The following is a 17,108-nucleotide window of genomic DNA, read 5'->3' on the forward strand; positions in this document are numbered from 1 at the left end:
ATCTAATGTACGGGTACAATACCAACAAAGACAAGATAAATATCGTTTTGTATTGAGATACGTACGATCATCCATTTTACTAAACTACCACAGTATCACATTAATTCCGGTTTGTTAACTCATTTGCCGATTAATCGGCTCACAATTTTCAATCCGTTAAGTTTTAATGGCGCACCGATAAATTCATTAATGTGAAACGTTTGTAAAATTCATAATGAGTTTAATTAAATATGTTTTATTCTATGCAATGTATTAACATAATTGAGTGAATGGTATTAAAATATAATCCTTTTAACACGTGCAATGTTATTAAGCAAAATTATATTCGAGTAAAATGTTATATCTTAGAAATGCAAACCGACAAATTGAAAGACGGTGAAACGTAAGTAATAGGGTCCCGTTGTTTCCTTTAGATACGGATACTATTACGTTTAATAATATTCGCATTATTAATAATATAAAATCCCATCTTGTATACAACATGATCCTTTTTAGTCGTTCTTTGTAACCTTAATCCAAGAAAACACATTAAACATTCAGTATTAAAAAGCAATCTATCTCAGCGGTATTAAGTAAACAGTATAAAATCTATTAGTTTGAATACAAGGCACACGAGATCTAATCCCTGCCTGGATTATAAGTCGTCCCACTTGCATCTTAATACGCTCCACTTTTCTCAATTAATTGAATAAGATTAATGCAGACGCTGTCAGACGTCAATTGCAAAACGTGACTTGCTTCTCGATGTGCTTCTCGAGTATACATATAATAAAACTGTAATAGGGTCGGACGTCTGTGTGTTGAAGATATGTACTAGTGAAAATAATGAACTTGGAGCATGTAATTTATTTTTGCCGGAAATGCGAGAATGCGCGTTTAGGCTGTGAGTGAGTCACGTATTAAATAACGTAAAGAATAAAGTGTGAAAGATTTTTTATGAAAAAGATTTTGGATAGAGACTTAATAATATACAAAACACTTGCAATTTGTATGCTACACTTGTAACCGTAGGAGACGTGGATTATAATAGTAATTTATTTAAATAATTCATTGAAGTCTTGTATATGTATACCTTAATATTATGTGTTAAATTTATTCATAATATTTCTTCCTATTGCACTTGCAATATTACCAGAACATAAGTGTGTAGTACCTATACGCAGATTTGTTACATTTTCTACGAATATTAATCCCTTCATTCTTAGCCTACGTAGTACGTATGCCACTTATAAATGTGAATGTCGTAACTGTCTTCTCGTGTGTTATCCTGTAGTAAAAATACAATCTTCATTTAAAACAATTCTTTAAATTTAGTTTCATTTTTTGTTGACGGTATAAGAACTTAATAAATTATAAGCTATTCAAAATTCCTTTGTAACAAGTTTCAAATTTTCAATACTTTAAAGTTCAAAAAGCATCTGTAATTTACTATTCACTGTTCGTATTCTCATACCTTTCAATGTGCATTTCTAAATTACAGATAAAGTTGAAGATAAAGTTTCAAAATAATAGAATAGGAAGAAATAGGAATTCTTCCATCACGCAACACTAGTGCTATTTCGTGTAAGTACAATGTTCTTGGTCTATTTGAGGCGGGTTATCGACGTCTTTAACAAGAATTTACTTTTAGGTTAGGACGCCGGTTCTTATAAAGGATCTTGCTTGGGTTAGACGGACAGTTTGGTGCAGTAAAGTTCCATTATTTGGTATACGTGGATTAAACAATCACATTGTAAAGTCAATTACATAACTTGTAATTGGGTGGAGAAAATATTGATCTTCATAAATTACGGACACAGAAGTCCATTTGACCATGGTTGCATAAGTTAACAACTCTCGGTTTTATGTTTAAATAAATAAGAAATATAGATAGTGAGAGCTAACCAGGCTTTTCATTAATTTTCCTGCATGGTTTGTGTTCTTAATGAACAAATGAATTAATAAATTACTATGTTTAGCACCTATTTACAAACGTCTTCAGAAAATACGGTCATTCAATATACATTCAGCAATTGCAATAGGTTTTCCGTAAGCGGTCTGCAAAGAGTAAATTGCCACGGATGTCAAATACAAGAGCGAGCAAAGAATGGTGTATTACAGCTCGTTGCGACCTATTGTTGTTCCGAACGAAAGAATGATATGAAAGGGCAATTGAAACAAATGAAATTTATAGCTCCGAATGAAAGGAAATGTGGCCACCATTGTGCGGGTTACCTTGATCTGGTGATATGCTCAATCAATAACTCGTTACGAGATTGATGTGAAAAATTCCTATTAATGTTTAAGTTTTTATATTCGATTTATTTTTGAATGAAATAGGTAGATAAACAGTGAAAATAGGTAGATAAACAGTGAAACTGTAGTTTATTATTATGTGAAGTATTTATGTGAACAACGTTTTCGAGCTTAGTATCTACTTTCTAGTTTTAAAAGTAAACACGAAAATGTTCTTGAGTAAAATATTTGACCGTGGATATAAATCAACATGCAAAGTATTCAATATTCCTTCTGCATGTCGTAAACATAGCATTCAACTTGATTCAATACACAGGACAAGGATATCTAGTAAATCAAAAGCAACTAGTCTAGATTGAGCGCAGCGTTTCGGTTTCTCCTTTCATTCGATGCACGGAGATTTTTCTAAATAAATACAGTTGCATTTTTATGACGCGCTCTTAAATAGCTTTCTCAGATGATACTGGAAGTTCAACCGTTTTTCTTGATTGCTCCCGTGTGACTTGAAAGAGATAATCTCGTTTAGTTGTGCGCTGTATCCTTGTGAAGAAAATGCAATGTCGTGAACTATATGATGCAAAAATGCTTATACAGATAATGTTAGATAGGGAATTTAAAATAGAATTTGTTACTATTATTCTTTCTTATTCATTGGAAGAGAACTATAAGAATAAATGTAATTCAGTATAAATATAATTCGATTTGTTTCTCGAATTTGAGTTGTTTAAGTTCGTAATTAATTTCCCTATGGCAGTAAAACAGATATGAAGATCTAGGAATGTTCTAGGAAACTCAATTTAGAAAAAATACTGGATGATAAAGCATAGGCAGATTTTAGTAGAGCAAGAAATATATTCAAAAAGTTTATAAATAAATTAACTGTTCCCGTTTCAATCGAATCCAGGACAACCTTAATCTTGTTAATATATTTCATAGTTAACAAGTTCACATATGTATGTTTAATTAAATGAACGAAATAATAAATTCAATTAATCAGGGACAATTTAATAAAATCCAAGAGGAGCGCGACGTGCTACAAATCCTTTTAATTAAATTTAACTGTCCCAAGGGCATGGGTATAAAATAAACGATGCGTTATTAAAGTACGATTTTCATTACATCATCATAAGGCAGGATTTGTCTTTATTATCACTAACATAGACTAACATAGATGAGTAATAAGAAAGGTTAGGGCGAAGTCATTATTCCCCGGAAAATTGTCAGCTAAAGTAATTAAGAGGGCCTCGTAGGGTCGCCACAAAAATGTGAAACATTGTACACTTACGTAGGTATTTTACTGGACATTTTTGTGTTCGTGCACATAATAAGCTTAAATAAACGCGTTGAGCTTAGTAAGGTGGTATTATGTTGCATTATCCTGGTATTTAGGTATTAACCAGGTCAGCGAGAGCGTGTAAATAACGTTTTAAATTTACCTGTATGTCTTCACTTAATCTTGCTAGGAGTGCAATGGGACAGTTTATATTTTATTGTATTTTATTACGAAAACAGTTTAGAAATATTTTATAGTGACCATTTAGTGAGTTTTCTTTGTAGGTATATATATATTGGACATTGGTACGAACTGCGAGATAGAGAATTCGCTAACTTAATATTTTAGCTGAATGGCCCTTTCTATCAGATGTTCAATTATAATTATTATACCCGAACGTATCGACCCCAAATAATTCAAAATACGTACAAATAAAAACTAGACAAAATCATTGCATGTCATTACAATATTTGTTTGTCTTTCTCGTATAAATGCCAAACGAAACCTCCTTATAAATAGGTATTGCTAAAGCTATAGCCCTACGATCATATAAATAAAACTCCGAAAGTAGATATCGATTCCGCTATATCATGTGAAAACTGACGGCGAAGGCTCGTAGAATAGTTCAAAATGTAAATAACGGATACCTTATTGAGGTCAAACACATTGCCGGCAGAATTGGGACCTCTTTTGATAATATAAGATTTTGCTGGGTAGCTTTTGCACAGATACTTGTATTGAATGTTAAGTATATTTCTTTTTCGCGACGCCATAAGGGGCGGTAATATGCCAGCGTGTACCTCAATAATGCTCCTTTAGAAGAAACAGCCTTAACTCGTTGTAATGATATATGTAGCAGACATTTTGTTGTGAATAAATTCAAAGCTGAGCCAGTCATTTTTGTCTTTAGAAACCTATTTGGACATTGCATAGCCAAAAGGTATAATATTATTTTCTACATAATCATCACATATTTTTTTCTGTCTTTTCTTTATTGTAAATCATAGAGATAAGGTCTTAAATTAATATTACTTGAACTTTGGGCCTCATATCGTTTATAATGAAGACAACTGACGATAAACGACCTATGTTTAAGTCTATCTACTATCTACAGTTATGCAAGATATATTTCAGTTAGCCTCTATGCTTCAGTTGACGGATAAAAAGTCGGTAGCAGCTGTTATAAGACAGCAGTTGTTACGCCACGCTTTCAGACGACTGACCCAACTTTTACAACAGGTGGGCTTTAGCCAACGATAAAAATATTTATGGTAAAAGCAAAATAATACCTAAAGCAAAAGTGTATTGTGCTAATTTCGGAATAGAAACAAGGATATGAAAGGATTTAAATGACCTTCAAACGTTATTTTTTTCATTGCAAATTTAACAAGCTTTTAATGCAGCTGTACTTAACTTAAGGATAAATAATATTATATTATTTTATTATATTGAATTAATCTAAATATGATGCTCTACGAACTTATTACCCAAATTCCTGCTCAGTACTGTTAAGATAAAATTTACATTACCCGAATTTAAATAATTTGAAGACAGAAAAAGCCGAATATATTTTTATAACTAGTTAAGATATTCCGAACACGAAATCTTAGCATGAGTTTTTAACTTTCCGTAACAACGTTAAAAGGCAAGAATAATAAAAAAATACGCTACATCTTTTCTTATATTTTTATCACTCATACAAATAGAATTCTCAGAAACCTTAAGTAAATAATTATTTTTATTAAATAAATGGAAGAAACTACGGTTTAATAATGCTTCAGACGGTAAACAGAGGATCAAAACAAATCTTATCCTAATTAGAAAAAAACCATCTTTTTTAAGTAACAACATCGGCAATGTAAATAACATTTTTTACAATTAAAATAATGTCAACTTCGTAGTATCTATAAAATAACAATGTTACCAGTGTGGATCCACGAGCGAATAATGAATACTTAGTAGTATTACGATCCAAGATCCGATCATTAAAAGGCAGATAAAGTTTCGTAATAATAAGGTCAGTATACATTTATCACATTCAATGTTGCTTCTTATTACTGAACCTACATAAACTACTAATATTGTAAATATCTAGATATTATTATATCTATACCTACTTTTAATATTATAAATCTGGAGTTTGTTTGTTTGATTGACGCTCTAATCTCAGGAACTACTGGTCCGATTTGAAAAATTATTTCGGTGTTAGATAACCCATTTATTGAGGAAGGCTATATATAGGCTATATAATATCATCACGGAGAACAGAAGCGGAGTAATGCGCTAGTATTTAGATGTTTATTACTCAATCTCTCATAGACAGCTCGTTAATTTGCTTAAAATTTGCTACAAAATTTCCAACCATGATAAACATAAAGGCTTTTCCTTTCTTATCTCGGTTGATTCTTCAACCCTTTGCCCGTCTGAGCGAAGACGATGCGAGCGGCTAGTGATAAGATAAATGCGGAAGTTTCTTTTGATCCTAAAAATATTTCCCTATTATCCGTACAATATCAATATATTGAAATATTATAAATTCGAAAGTATGTCTGTATGTATGTTTGTCTATATATCTGTCTCTTTTTCACAGCCATACTACTAAATCGATGGGTATAGAAAATATTCGGTTCTTATGACTACGCGGTCGAAAATCTAATACGTAATAATAGAGACTTCTAAATATTTTTATTCGTCTACGCGGCGAGGCTATCGTTTCCGAGTTTATTCACACCGTAGTCTAGTATCTAATCTGTGCCATAGCGCAACTAAGCACTGAAACTGTCACACAAATACGGTATAATGATTTGAGCAATTTAGTGCTAGGACAAAGCATGTGAATTGTGAATTAGTGGTGAAACAGGACACCAATGCTCATACATCGTACATCCGACGAGCAATTTTCAAGGCAATTATTCTGAGAGCCTCAGAGATATTGACGCCTCGAACCGCTTCGGGCGGTTACGACCCAATGGGTATATTTAACTTGAAACACAATACTTTTTCACAGTTATAAAACACTTTATTGGTACACTTTTATAACCGATGCAATCACATTTTCAGAGCCATTTTAACCTAGTTTTAAGGGGGATTTGGAAGTTTGTTATCCTGAAATCAATATGGATTGCGTAGGTATTTTTTATGCAAAGAAGTTACTGATTTTTTTTTATTGATTCATCATCGAATGTAAAATAACAATATAATGAATATAAAAGATTTTTTTCCCGGTAATAAACGGCTAATGAAATCTTATTCTAATTTCGCTTCTATTCAGTTTTAAATAAAATTATAGATACCTATTACCTGTGTTTTACTCAATTATAATTGAGATGAATAAATAAAAATAATAAAGGTTAAAAATTTCGAATATCATGGAAAAATGTACAATTGGATTAGTCAACCTTTTTAATGCAATTTAAGTATTCCATTCCACCCCAATTATGTCCCATGCAATAAGGAAAATGCTTCAAAAATATATAATTTGATCTGATCTTTTGTTGCCGACATAATGGACTGTCATACTGGTGATAAATTTCACCTTAGTATATACGTGTCGGCAATAAAACCAAGTTAAAAAGACAATTTGTATTCCTCTGACTTTTATTTTAGCAAGACCGTGTTTCTGTAATAATATTACTCAACATCCAACGCTTGTGCTCAATATTCTATAGAAATATATCAATGGCTTCACGTTTATGTTCTATAAAAGATCTTTGTCGCAATTCAAAACTTACCTTTTAAGAGCCCCTTAAGAGTGCACTCATAAAAGATAAGTTTGATTTATAAAGGAGCTATTCGTAAACTTTGTATCGCCTATTTACCTACATTTTACACCTTACAAATTACCGTTAACATTATTTAGGGTAAGTATGTATTTATATTTTTTCATCAACAAATAAATAAAAGCCTAAAATGTAGGTACATATTATTAATTAACAAGAGAGCACTTATCTAATAAATTATTTTGCAACGGTAACCGTATAGATTAGGCTGTCTTATATCTAGCATATTCTAAAATTATTAATTACGGTTTTAGGGTAAATAATAATTCTACAATTAGCGAATATTAATATTTAAGGATTTATAAAAAAATAATATGCATCCAACGGTAAGATCAAAATTGAGAGTTTCAAATAATTTCAAACCTTTGTGGTTCAAAGAGAATATTAAATTCTCAACTTTATGTTTTCCAAAAACTTTAGAGATGTTGAGATATTAACATTTCTCAAAACTCATCGTTGTGTACAAATTAAAACTTATCTTCATAATAAAATATAACAATTATTTTGTGTTAAAAGTTTATCAACTGTAAAAACAGATAACGTCTTTATAAAGCGCTGAATCAAAAAATAAAAATTGAGGTTAGAGAGAAATAAGCGCTCTTGGTTTAAGTGTTGGCGCCGTTAAAGACAAATATGTGGACCGTACTGTAATTTTTAGTACTTATTACCTACTTACTGGTGATAAAGGTTGGCATATTATATTCCTATTTTTATTTATCTATTCCATGTACCACTTATGTGAGACTTCACTCTTCGGTAGGTGATTTATTTAGACATCTAAGAGGAAAAAAGCAGATGTGTCATGCCATGATAAATATCCTACATTACTCATAAGAATTCTCAGGCGAGTGTGAATGCGTGTCCATATTTAGTGAAATCAGTGTGGGCCATACATTACATAAATATTATTATTTTTGATGATTCTTCGTCATACTCGGTTACTTTAAAGGTGCATGCCTTTTACTATATTTTTAGAGCTGTGAAAAGCGGTTTCACCTGTAGACATGGGTAAAAGTAAAAATTTTGCCCTACCAATTGCCCTGTGTTTTCAACTTCAAAACTGTTATCTTTACAGTTTTTTATCATTATATAGGTACATACAACGGTACAAGACGTTGTTTCCACTTTGTTAGTATTAAAATCATATCAATATTGTTACAGTTTGATAAAAATAAAAAGCATGAAAATATGTGTGGGTTTTTACTAACTTGACTCAATGGATACTGCTTTCCGAATCGGTGGTAAATGTTAAAAAATGTTATGACGATTCAAAAATGTGATTTTATAAGAAGTCTAATTGTATAAATAAATGTTTGAGTTTGAGTTTGAATCAATACATATAATAAAATTCTAGAAAAGTGGTGTCTGTACAATGAAAATATGTAAAAAAAAATTAGCAGGGGTTATTACTAAATCGATCCCAAACCCAAAACTGTCGTTAAAATTTTTTTTGTCTGTTTGTCCGTTTGTCTGTTTGTCTGTATGTTTGAACACGCTAATCTCAGAAACGGCTTATCCGATTTAAATGCGGTTTTCACTAATATATTTTGGTAATCTTCATTTAACATTTAGTGTTTATTTCATGTCAATCGGTTTATAAATAAAAAAGTTATGACCATTTAAGTATTCACGGCGAACATTTGCTAAGGCATTCTATGGTACACTATTATACAGTGTACGATAAAACGTAAGTTATCTGTTATACGCTACAGTTATTTCTGGTGGTGGGGGTGGGGGTGAGGGGGTAAGCTGAGGTAGTAGGGGGGGAGGGGCAAATTAAAATTATGCTTATTTTTAGGTAAATTTTATACATAAAATGTCCTTTAAATTATGTCGTATTACATATATTTTTAAGCCCCGACGCAAAAAGATGAGTGATAAGTGTTTGACCGCTATGTGTGTCTGTGTGTGTGTATCTGTTTGTTCCACCGTAGCTCGCTAACAGGTAATCCGAATTAGATGCGGTTTTTTGTTAGGCAGCATATTTTCCGACGCTGGTTCTTAGATAAAGTGTATCAAAATCGGTTCATCCATTTATTATACCTACCTATAGGGGTAAAAGTGGGAATGAAAAAAATTAAAGTTGTCGAATCTAAGTCATATATATTAAACTAGATTTCCGCCCGCGGCTTCGCCCGCGTTTTCAAAGGAAACCCGCATAGTTCCCGTTCCCGTGGGATTTCCGGGATAAAACCTATCCTATGTGTTAATCCAAGTTATCCTCTATATGTGTGCTAAATTTCATTGTAATCGGTTCAGTAGTTTTTACGTGAAAGAGTAACAAACATCCATACATCCATACATCCATACATCCATACATCCATAAATCCTTACAAACTTTCGCCTTTATAATAGTATTAAGATTAAGATTAAGATTAAAGTGAACGTTTTATCAAAATCGGTTCATCCATTTATTTGATATAGGGGAAACAGTAGGAATAAATAAATAAATTTTATCTGAGGAAAATTCGTATAAGTCAGGAAAATTTTTCTAAGTCCGGAAAATTTCCATACGCCAGGAAAAATTCTATACGTCGGTAAAATTTATACAGATGAGGAAAATTCGTATAAGTCAGGAAAATTTTTCTAAGTCCGGAAAATTTCCATACGCCAGGAAAATTTCTATACGCCAGGAAAATTTCTTTAAGTCGGGAAAATTTAAACAGATGAGGAAAATTCGTATAAGTCAGGAAAATTTTTCTAAGTCCGGAAAATTTCCATACGCCAGGAAAATTTCTATACGTCAGGAAAAATTTATATAAGCCAGGAAAATTTCTATACGTCAGGAAAAATTTCTATAAGGTGGAAAAGGATAGGTTAGGTTAGGTTAGGAAAATTTTTCTAAGTCCGGAAAATTTCCATACGCCAGGAAAATTTCTATACGTCAGGAAAATTTATATAAGCCAGGAAAATTTCTATACGTCAGGAAAATTTTCTATAAGGTGGAAAAGGATAGGTTAGGTAAGGTTAGGTTAGGTTAGGTTAGGTTAGGTTAGGTTAGGTTAGGAAAATTTTTCGAAGTCCGGAAAATTTCCATACGCCAGGAATATTTATATAAGCCGGGAAAATTTCTATACGTCAGGAAAATTTTCTATAAGGTGGAAAAGGATAGGTTAGGTTAGGTTAGGTTAGGTTAGGTTAGGAAAATTTTTCTTAGTCCGGAAAATTTCCATACGCCAGGAAAATTTCTATACGTCAGGGAAATTTATATAAGCCAGGAAAATTTCTATACGTCAGGAAAAATTTCTATAAGGTGGAAAAGGATAGGTAAGGATAGGTTAGGTTAGGTTAGGTTAGGAAAATTTTTCTAAGTCCGGAAAATTTCCATACGCCAGGAAAATTTCTATACGTCCGGAAAATTTATATAAGCCAGGAAAATTTCTATTCGTCAGGAAAAATTTCTATAAGGTGGAAAAGGATAGGTTAGGTTAGGAAAATTTTTCTAAGTCCGGAAAATTTCCATACGCCAGGAAAATTTCTATACTTCCGGAAAATTTATATAAGCCAGGAAAATTTCTATACGTCAGGAAAAATTTCTATAAGGTGGAAAAGGATAGTTTAGGTTAGGTTAGGTTAGGAAAATTTTTCTAAGTCCGGAAAATTTCCATACACCAGGAAAATTTCTATACGTCAGGAAAATTTATATAAGCCAGGAAAATTTCTATACGTCAGGAAAAATTTCTATAAGGTGGAAAAGGATAGGTTAGGTTAGGTTAGGTTAGGTTAGGTTAGGTTAGGTTAGGAAAATTTTTGTAAGTCCGGAAAATTTCCATACGCCAGGAAAATTTCTATACGTCAGGAAAATTTATATAAGCCAGGAAAATTTCTATACGTCAGGAAAAATTTCTATAAGGTGGAAAAGGATAGGTTAGGTTAGGTTAGGTTAGGTTAGGTTAGGTTAGGTTAGGTTAGGAAAATTTTTGTAAGTCCGGAAAATTTCCATACGCCAGGAAAATTTCTATACGTCCGGAAAATTTATATAAGCCAGGAAAATTTCTATACGTCAGGAAAAATTTCTATAAGGTGGAAAAGGATAGGTTAGGTTAGGTTAGGTTAGGAAAATTTTTCTAAGTCCGGAAAATTTCCATACACCAGGAAAATTTCTATACGTCAGCAAAATTAATATAAGCCAGGAAAATTTCTATACGTCAGGAAATATTTCTATAAGGTGGCAAAGGATAGGTTAGGTTAGGTTAGGTTAGGTTAGGAAAATTTTTCTAAGTCCGGAAAATTTACTATTTTTCGATAATATTACCCATGTTTTATACCTAACCTAACCTTAACACACGCACACACACACACACACACAGAAACCTAACTATTAGTACATTGAGGTACCTATTTTTGTTGTTGAATAGCCGAATTTTTTTCGAATTTTCTGAGAAAAGAGAAACGAAACTATATAGTTTTAAAAAATTACTAACCTAACCTAAACACAAACCTAACTAATAAATCGTCACACAGAAACCAAACTATTAATACATTGAGGTACCTGTTTTTGTTGTTGAACAGCCGAATTTTTTCGATTTTGAAAAATTTCGAATTTTTCGAGAAAAGAGAGACGAAACAGCTAATATTACGATTATAAATTTCGTGGCCAGAAATAATTTAGTTTTAAAAAGCTAACCTAACCTAACCTAACCTAACCTAACCTTACCTAACCTAACCTAACCTAACCTAACCTAACCTAACCTAACCTAAACACAAACCTAACTATTAAATCGTCACACATAAACCTAACTATTATTACATTGAGGTTCAAATTTATGTCTATCAAAAATTAACGCCCTCTTTTGTTGTTGTCGTCGTTGTGTTGATTCAGCTTCTTATAGCTTTTTGTGTATCAGTTTGTTTGTTTGTTTGAACGCGCTAATCTCGGGAACTACTGGTCCAATTTGAAAAATTCTTTCGGTGTTAGATAGCCCATTTATCGAGGAAGGCTATATCCAAACTAATATTATAAATGCGAAAGTAACTCTGTCTGTCTGTCTGTTACTCAATCACGCCTTAACTACTGAACCAATTTGCATGAAATTTGGTATAGAGATATTTTGATACCCGAGAAAGGACATAGGATAGGTTTAATTCCGGAAATCCTACGGGAACGGGTTTTTCTTTGAAAACGCGGGCGAAGCCGCGGGCGGAAAGCTAGTTTCCAAATAAAAGCAACAAATAACAATATATTATTCTATCAAGAAAAATATTTATATACAACAATAAAAATCGGTGGACCAAAAATAATATAAAAAGAAAATAGCTTTATAAATATGGAGATTGGGAATAGTTTAGGTCGTCAGTTCAATGAAGTAAAATGAACCGGTCAAACAAATTCGCCACCGAGAGCACTTCTGAGAATCTTACAGGCTGGATTTTTTGATAGATTTTTTGAAGATGTCCTTTATTTATGTATTAATATTATGGTATGTAATGGTATAGTATGGTTAAACATTATAATTATTATTGTAGCTTTCTCTCTTTACTCATATTATACAGGAGATCAGAAGGGTAACTTTGATTTTATGTTTTTTTTGTTACGATTTAACTCAAAAACTATTCGACCAATTAAAAAATCTACATCTTTGCCGAGTATCATAAGATGTGTTGATTTTTTTATTCTTTGGTTACCTCAAGTGAATCTAGGCGAAACGGTGTGTTCAAATATAACGGGTATATTATATGATAATAGGTACAGGAAGGCTATTTAAAATCATACTACGACTGATAAGTTATCAAAAGTCTACCTAGTCCTTGTATAGTCCATCAATGATAAATGTTGCAAATATGGAAAATAATATTCCTCTATAAACAGACGAATTTGCACGATCATCTAAACGAAAAAAACGTGATATTTTGTAATTAACCTACAAAAAAGGATGTTTCATAAACAATTTTAATAAAAAGGATAATTTCTTCGTGAATTACAAAGCACTTAAGGATAACGTGGTTGTAAAGTAACGAAATTGGATGAGGTTTTAGGAGCGATTTGATTCATCTTCTCGGTTTTATACTAACGCAAATTAAAATTTAGTATCTCAAATCATAATTATTTCCAGGAGTTTATTAGATTTTGTTAAATATTTTCGAAATAAAAAGTTTCAATTCAAAGCCAACACTGTCATTATATTTTGTAGATGTTATTTTTTTTATTGATGATTATTAGAAAGGATGTAGATCTTGAAGATTTAAAGGGTTGGAATAAGGTGATAGAAATGTATAAAGAGAAAGATTGCCAACTAGTGCCATAAGCGGAAATATAGTCCACAGCTCTATGTAAGAAATTCTAATATTGACGTTGGAAAATGAAGATTTAATTTATTACACGAAGTCAACTTAACGTCTCTAGTTACATAAATAGTATTCACTGAAGCGATTAACACCTTCAAAGGGAGGTAAAAGTTTGTTTTCAAGGCGCAAAACTTTCCATTGCAACCGCTTAAGTAAACCATTGAAACTATTAAATTATAATAAGGATTAATTTAACTTTCTAGCTCGATTTATCATATTATGTTTGATGGAAATACGCTTGGGTAAAAGTTATTTTTAGTAACTCTTAAAAGGAAAGATAGATGAAATATATGAGGTGGAATCATATGTTTGCAATTTTAGTAGAGGTCACAAAAACCTAGTATAAACTGTCTTTGTTTATGAATTGAAAAATAAGATCACTCCACATCACTCCTTTTAAATTCGACATTTAAAACATCAATCACAGTGAATTATTATTTATGGGCATACGCAATTGCCTTATCGTTTGTAATTAACAAATGTCACATTCTCGATTCCCCACATCAACTGCAAAGAAATTGCAAACAGTTTATTAAAAATATTGACGACATAAGGAAAAAAAGTGGAGCTTATTTTCAATTTCATCTTGACATCTCGAAGCTACGTCACATAGCGTACGTGTTAAGGACTGTCTGCAGAAGATTGACGTTACATTTCTGTCAGCACCAAATACCAAGTATTTTTATGATATTTCTTCGATAAATGAATTCAATGTTTATATTCTTTGTTGTTTTATATATTTCATAGAAAATTTGGACTTTGTAAGTAGAAGACTTTGAATTGTAAGGGTTTTAAATAAACGCCGATTAAATTGTAATTGAGGCTCACGAATGACGATCAAATGCATTATTTACTGTGCTTGCAAATATTTATAAAAACTCATAATTACCTAATATTATTATTTTATAAAAAATAACTTATTACTATATTTTCTAACATCCGTACATATTTCATGCGGTAAATAATATGGAAGTTCTTCATAGAATTTATAAAATGGCTCTCAATGTATAAATTAACGGAACAATAATTTACATACAAAATACAGAAGGTTTCTGTGAAATTGAGATAACAGTTATAAAGCAAGGCGAACTGAAACGATCCTCAATAGTCTGTAAATGTACTTTCAAGTTAGCAGAAACTATGGTCATTTAAGTCAAAACTATTTGTACATTGTTATTTTAATATGCAAATGTATTTAGCTATTCCCCTGACTTCGCTCGGAATTAACGGTGCAGGTAATATAACTTAGGTTTATCATTAGGGAATAATGTTACTTTCTACTGGTAAAAAAATCTTCAAAATAAGTCGAGCAATTTTGTTTTTATTCAAGTAGAGAACGTATAGTGAGTAAAACTAAATTTTATAACTTTTTATACACATTTATGGTTTAGTTTTTTAATTGTTCATATTTTCTACATGATGAAATCGTTTCATGAATATTTCATTTCTAATATCTGTATCAATTATTCAAATCTATCATTCATATCAATTATCCCCTACTTCCTAAACCAATGTGCGTACAAAAATGACAACCCTTCACCATTAAATTGAAATATATCCACCATTCCGCGAATCACGGTGAGCTCAAAATCATGACGTATGTACATTTGGCACTCAATATACCGGGACTGCGATGCCGTGATAATTCCTCTCTTGAATTTATTGTTGCGTGCGGAACAAGCAAAAAGTACCCCCAAATTAACATTTAAGCCGTCTGGTTTGCATTAATGCTCAATTTGCACAGACAATGCAAGCATTTATTCGTTGATAACATTAATTTACACAACAGGCGAGAAATTCACCAATTAACGTAGGTAAAAAAGTTCCGTTTCAGGTACTGTCAGGCTAATTTAAAGCTCTGGGTGGAGCAGTACATTTTTTGGGATTTAATTCTATTTTTTGTTGCAGTGATACAAGACGGCGTTTAAAACAAACTTAGAAACATTAAATTGGGTATTTGGGCAAGGTTAATATACCTAATAATTAAAATAATTTCAAAATAAAGAAATGATACCTTAAATTTTCGGATCCACATTAAATTATTTTCGTGACCAATTAAAAATCATATTCAACGCGCATTCATTATCCAACCACGCACCACGCATCCTTTTATCTACTTCCTCCACTCAATAGAAATAGATAACATTACAACGAATAGCACTAAAGACAATGGACAACATATAATAAATTTTGGCTACTATAAAACACTCGAAATTCGGAACCGTGTATACCAACCGTTCGCACCAGGTGCATTGCAGTATATTCATAGTATATATTCTGCAGTACTTATGTATGTATGACACGTCCACGCTACTTACAGCGAGATAAATTTCATGAATATTTGATTTTTAATAAAGCTTTTGATAGTTGCGCGGTTATGTGGGTTTTATTTATTTTGAGCTTGCATTAGATGGGCGTGGTGAAATATGACGGTTTCATTTCAAGGCTGCTTATCATACTACTTTATTATAGAGGTAAAGCTTTGATATGCTTATATCTTGGCAGTTTTATTGACATAAATGGTAGACTTGGATATATTGTGTATGTGTAAATGTGTGTCTGCGTATAGCTTCCAAAAATATGAACCGATTGGAGACCTTTATTTAATAAGAGGTCTTTTAAGACTCGTTTGCTTGTTCGCTTTTAATCTTATGCTTATAGTTTCCCCGAGGTAATTATGTAAATGCGAAACTTGCGACGTTGCTCACAAAAAAGCATCTTTAACAGCATTACAAGAAACTGAAAGCTAGATAGAGACATTGTAAGTTAAATGCAAGTTCACAAAGAACATAATTTGTCAACTAAGCGGAAACGGAACTTGCTCCACGAACATTGCATTCTCATGTAATACTGGACAAAAACTAGCTGAAAACACTGAAAACTGGTGGTTTTGTTTTTCTAACTATCCATTCTTGCTGTTTCTTAGATCTTTAAAGTTCTGACCTCTCAAGTTGCAATTATTATTAGTGCATGTATTTTTAGACGCGTTGTCAATATAGCGAAGCTAATGGTATGTTGTTTGTAGATAAAAATACTAACAAGAAAAAACTTCATTTAGGAAAAAATATTACTGCGATATACATGTCATATTATTTTGCAATAATAGATTATGTACGTAGTATAGTAAAATACAGTATGCTAATACTACTGTTTATAGTACAAGTAAAAGCAGAAGGTATCTCACACATTCCATATAACATATAACATATAGTGGAAGTCAAAAGATAATAACTTTCCAAGACATTATTTGACCAACTCGTAAACCCAACGTGTTACTAAAGCACGACGCCAAATCGATGCTGAGCGTTTACTTTCAGTTTTTATCGGTCTGAATAATTTATAAGTCGAATAGCGTCTTTGATATTTCACGATAAGGCACTGTCTAATATTTTTTTATGTTTTCTAGTAAATGACAAAAAGTGAATAATCATTTTATTTGTATAAAATGATTCTTCACTTTTTCTTTCTCCTTCAGCAGTTATTATATATTATATTGTCATCAAACTGTTTTACAGTTTGGCAGAGTACTAAGTTAT

Source organism: Colias philodice, chromosome 19 (assembly GCF_061535455.1).
Source record: "Colias philodice isolate Cphi_HAF_F1 chromosome 19, ilColPhil1 Martin Lab GWU primary, whole genome shotgun sequence".
Lineage (NCBI taxonomy): Eukaryota > Metazoa > Arthropoda > Insecta > Lepidoptera > Pieridae > Colias > Colias philodice.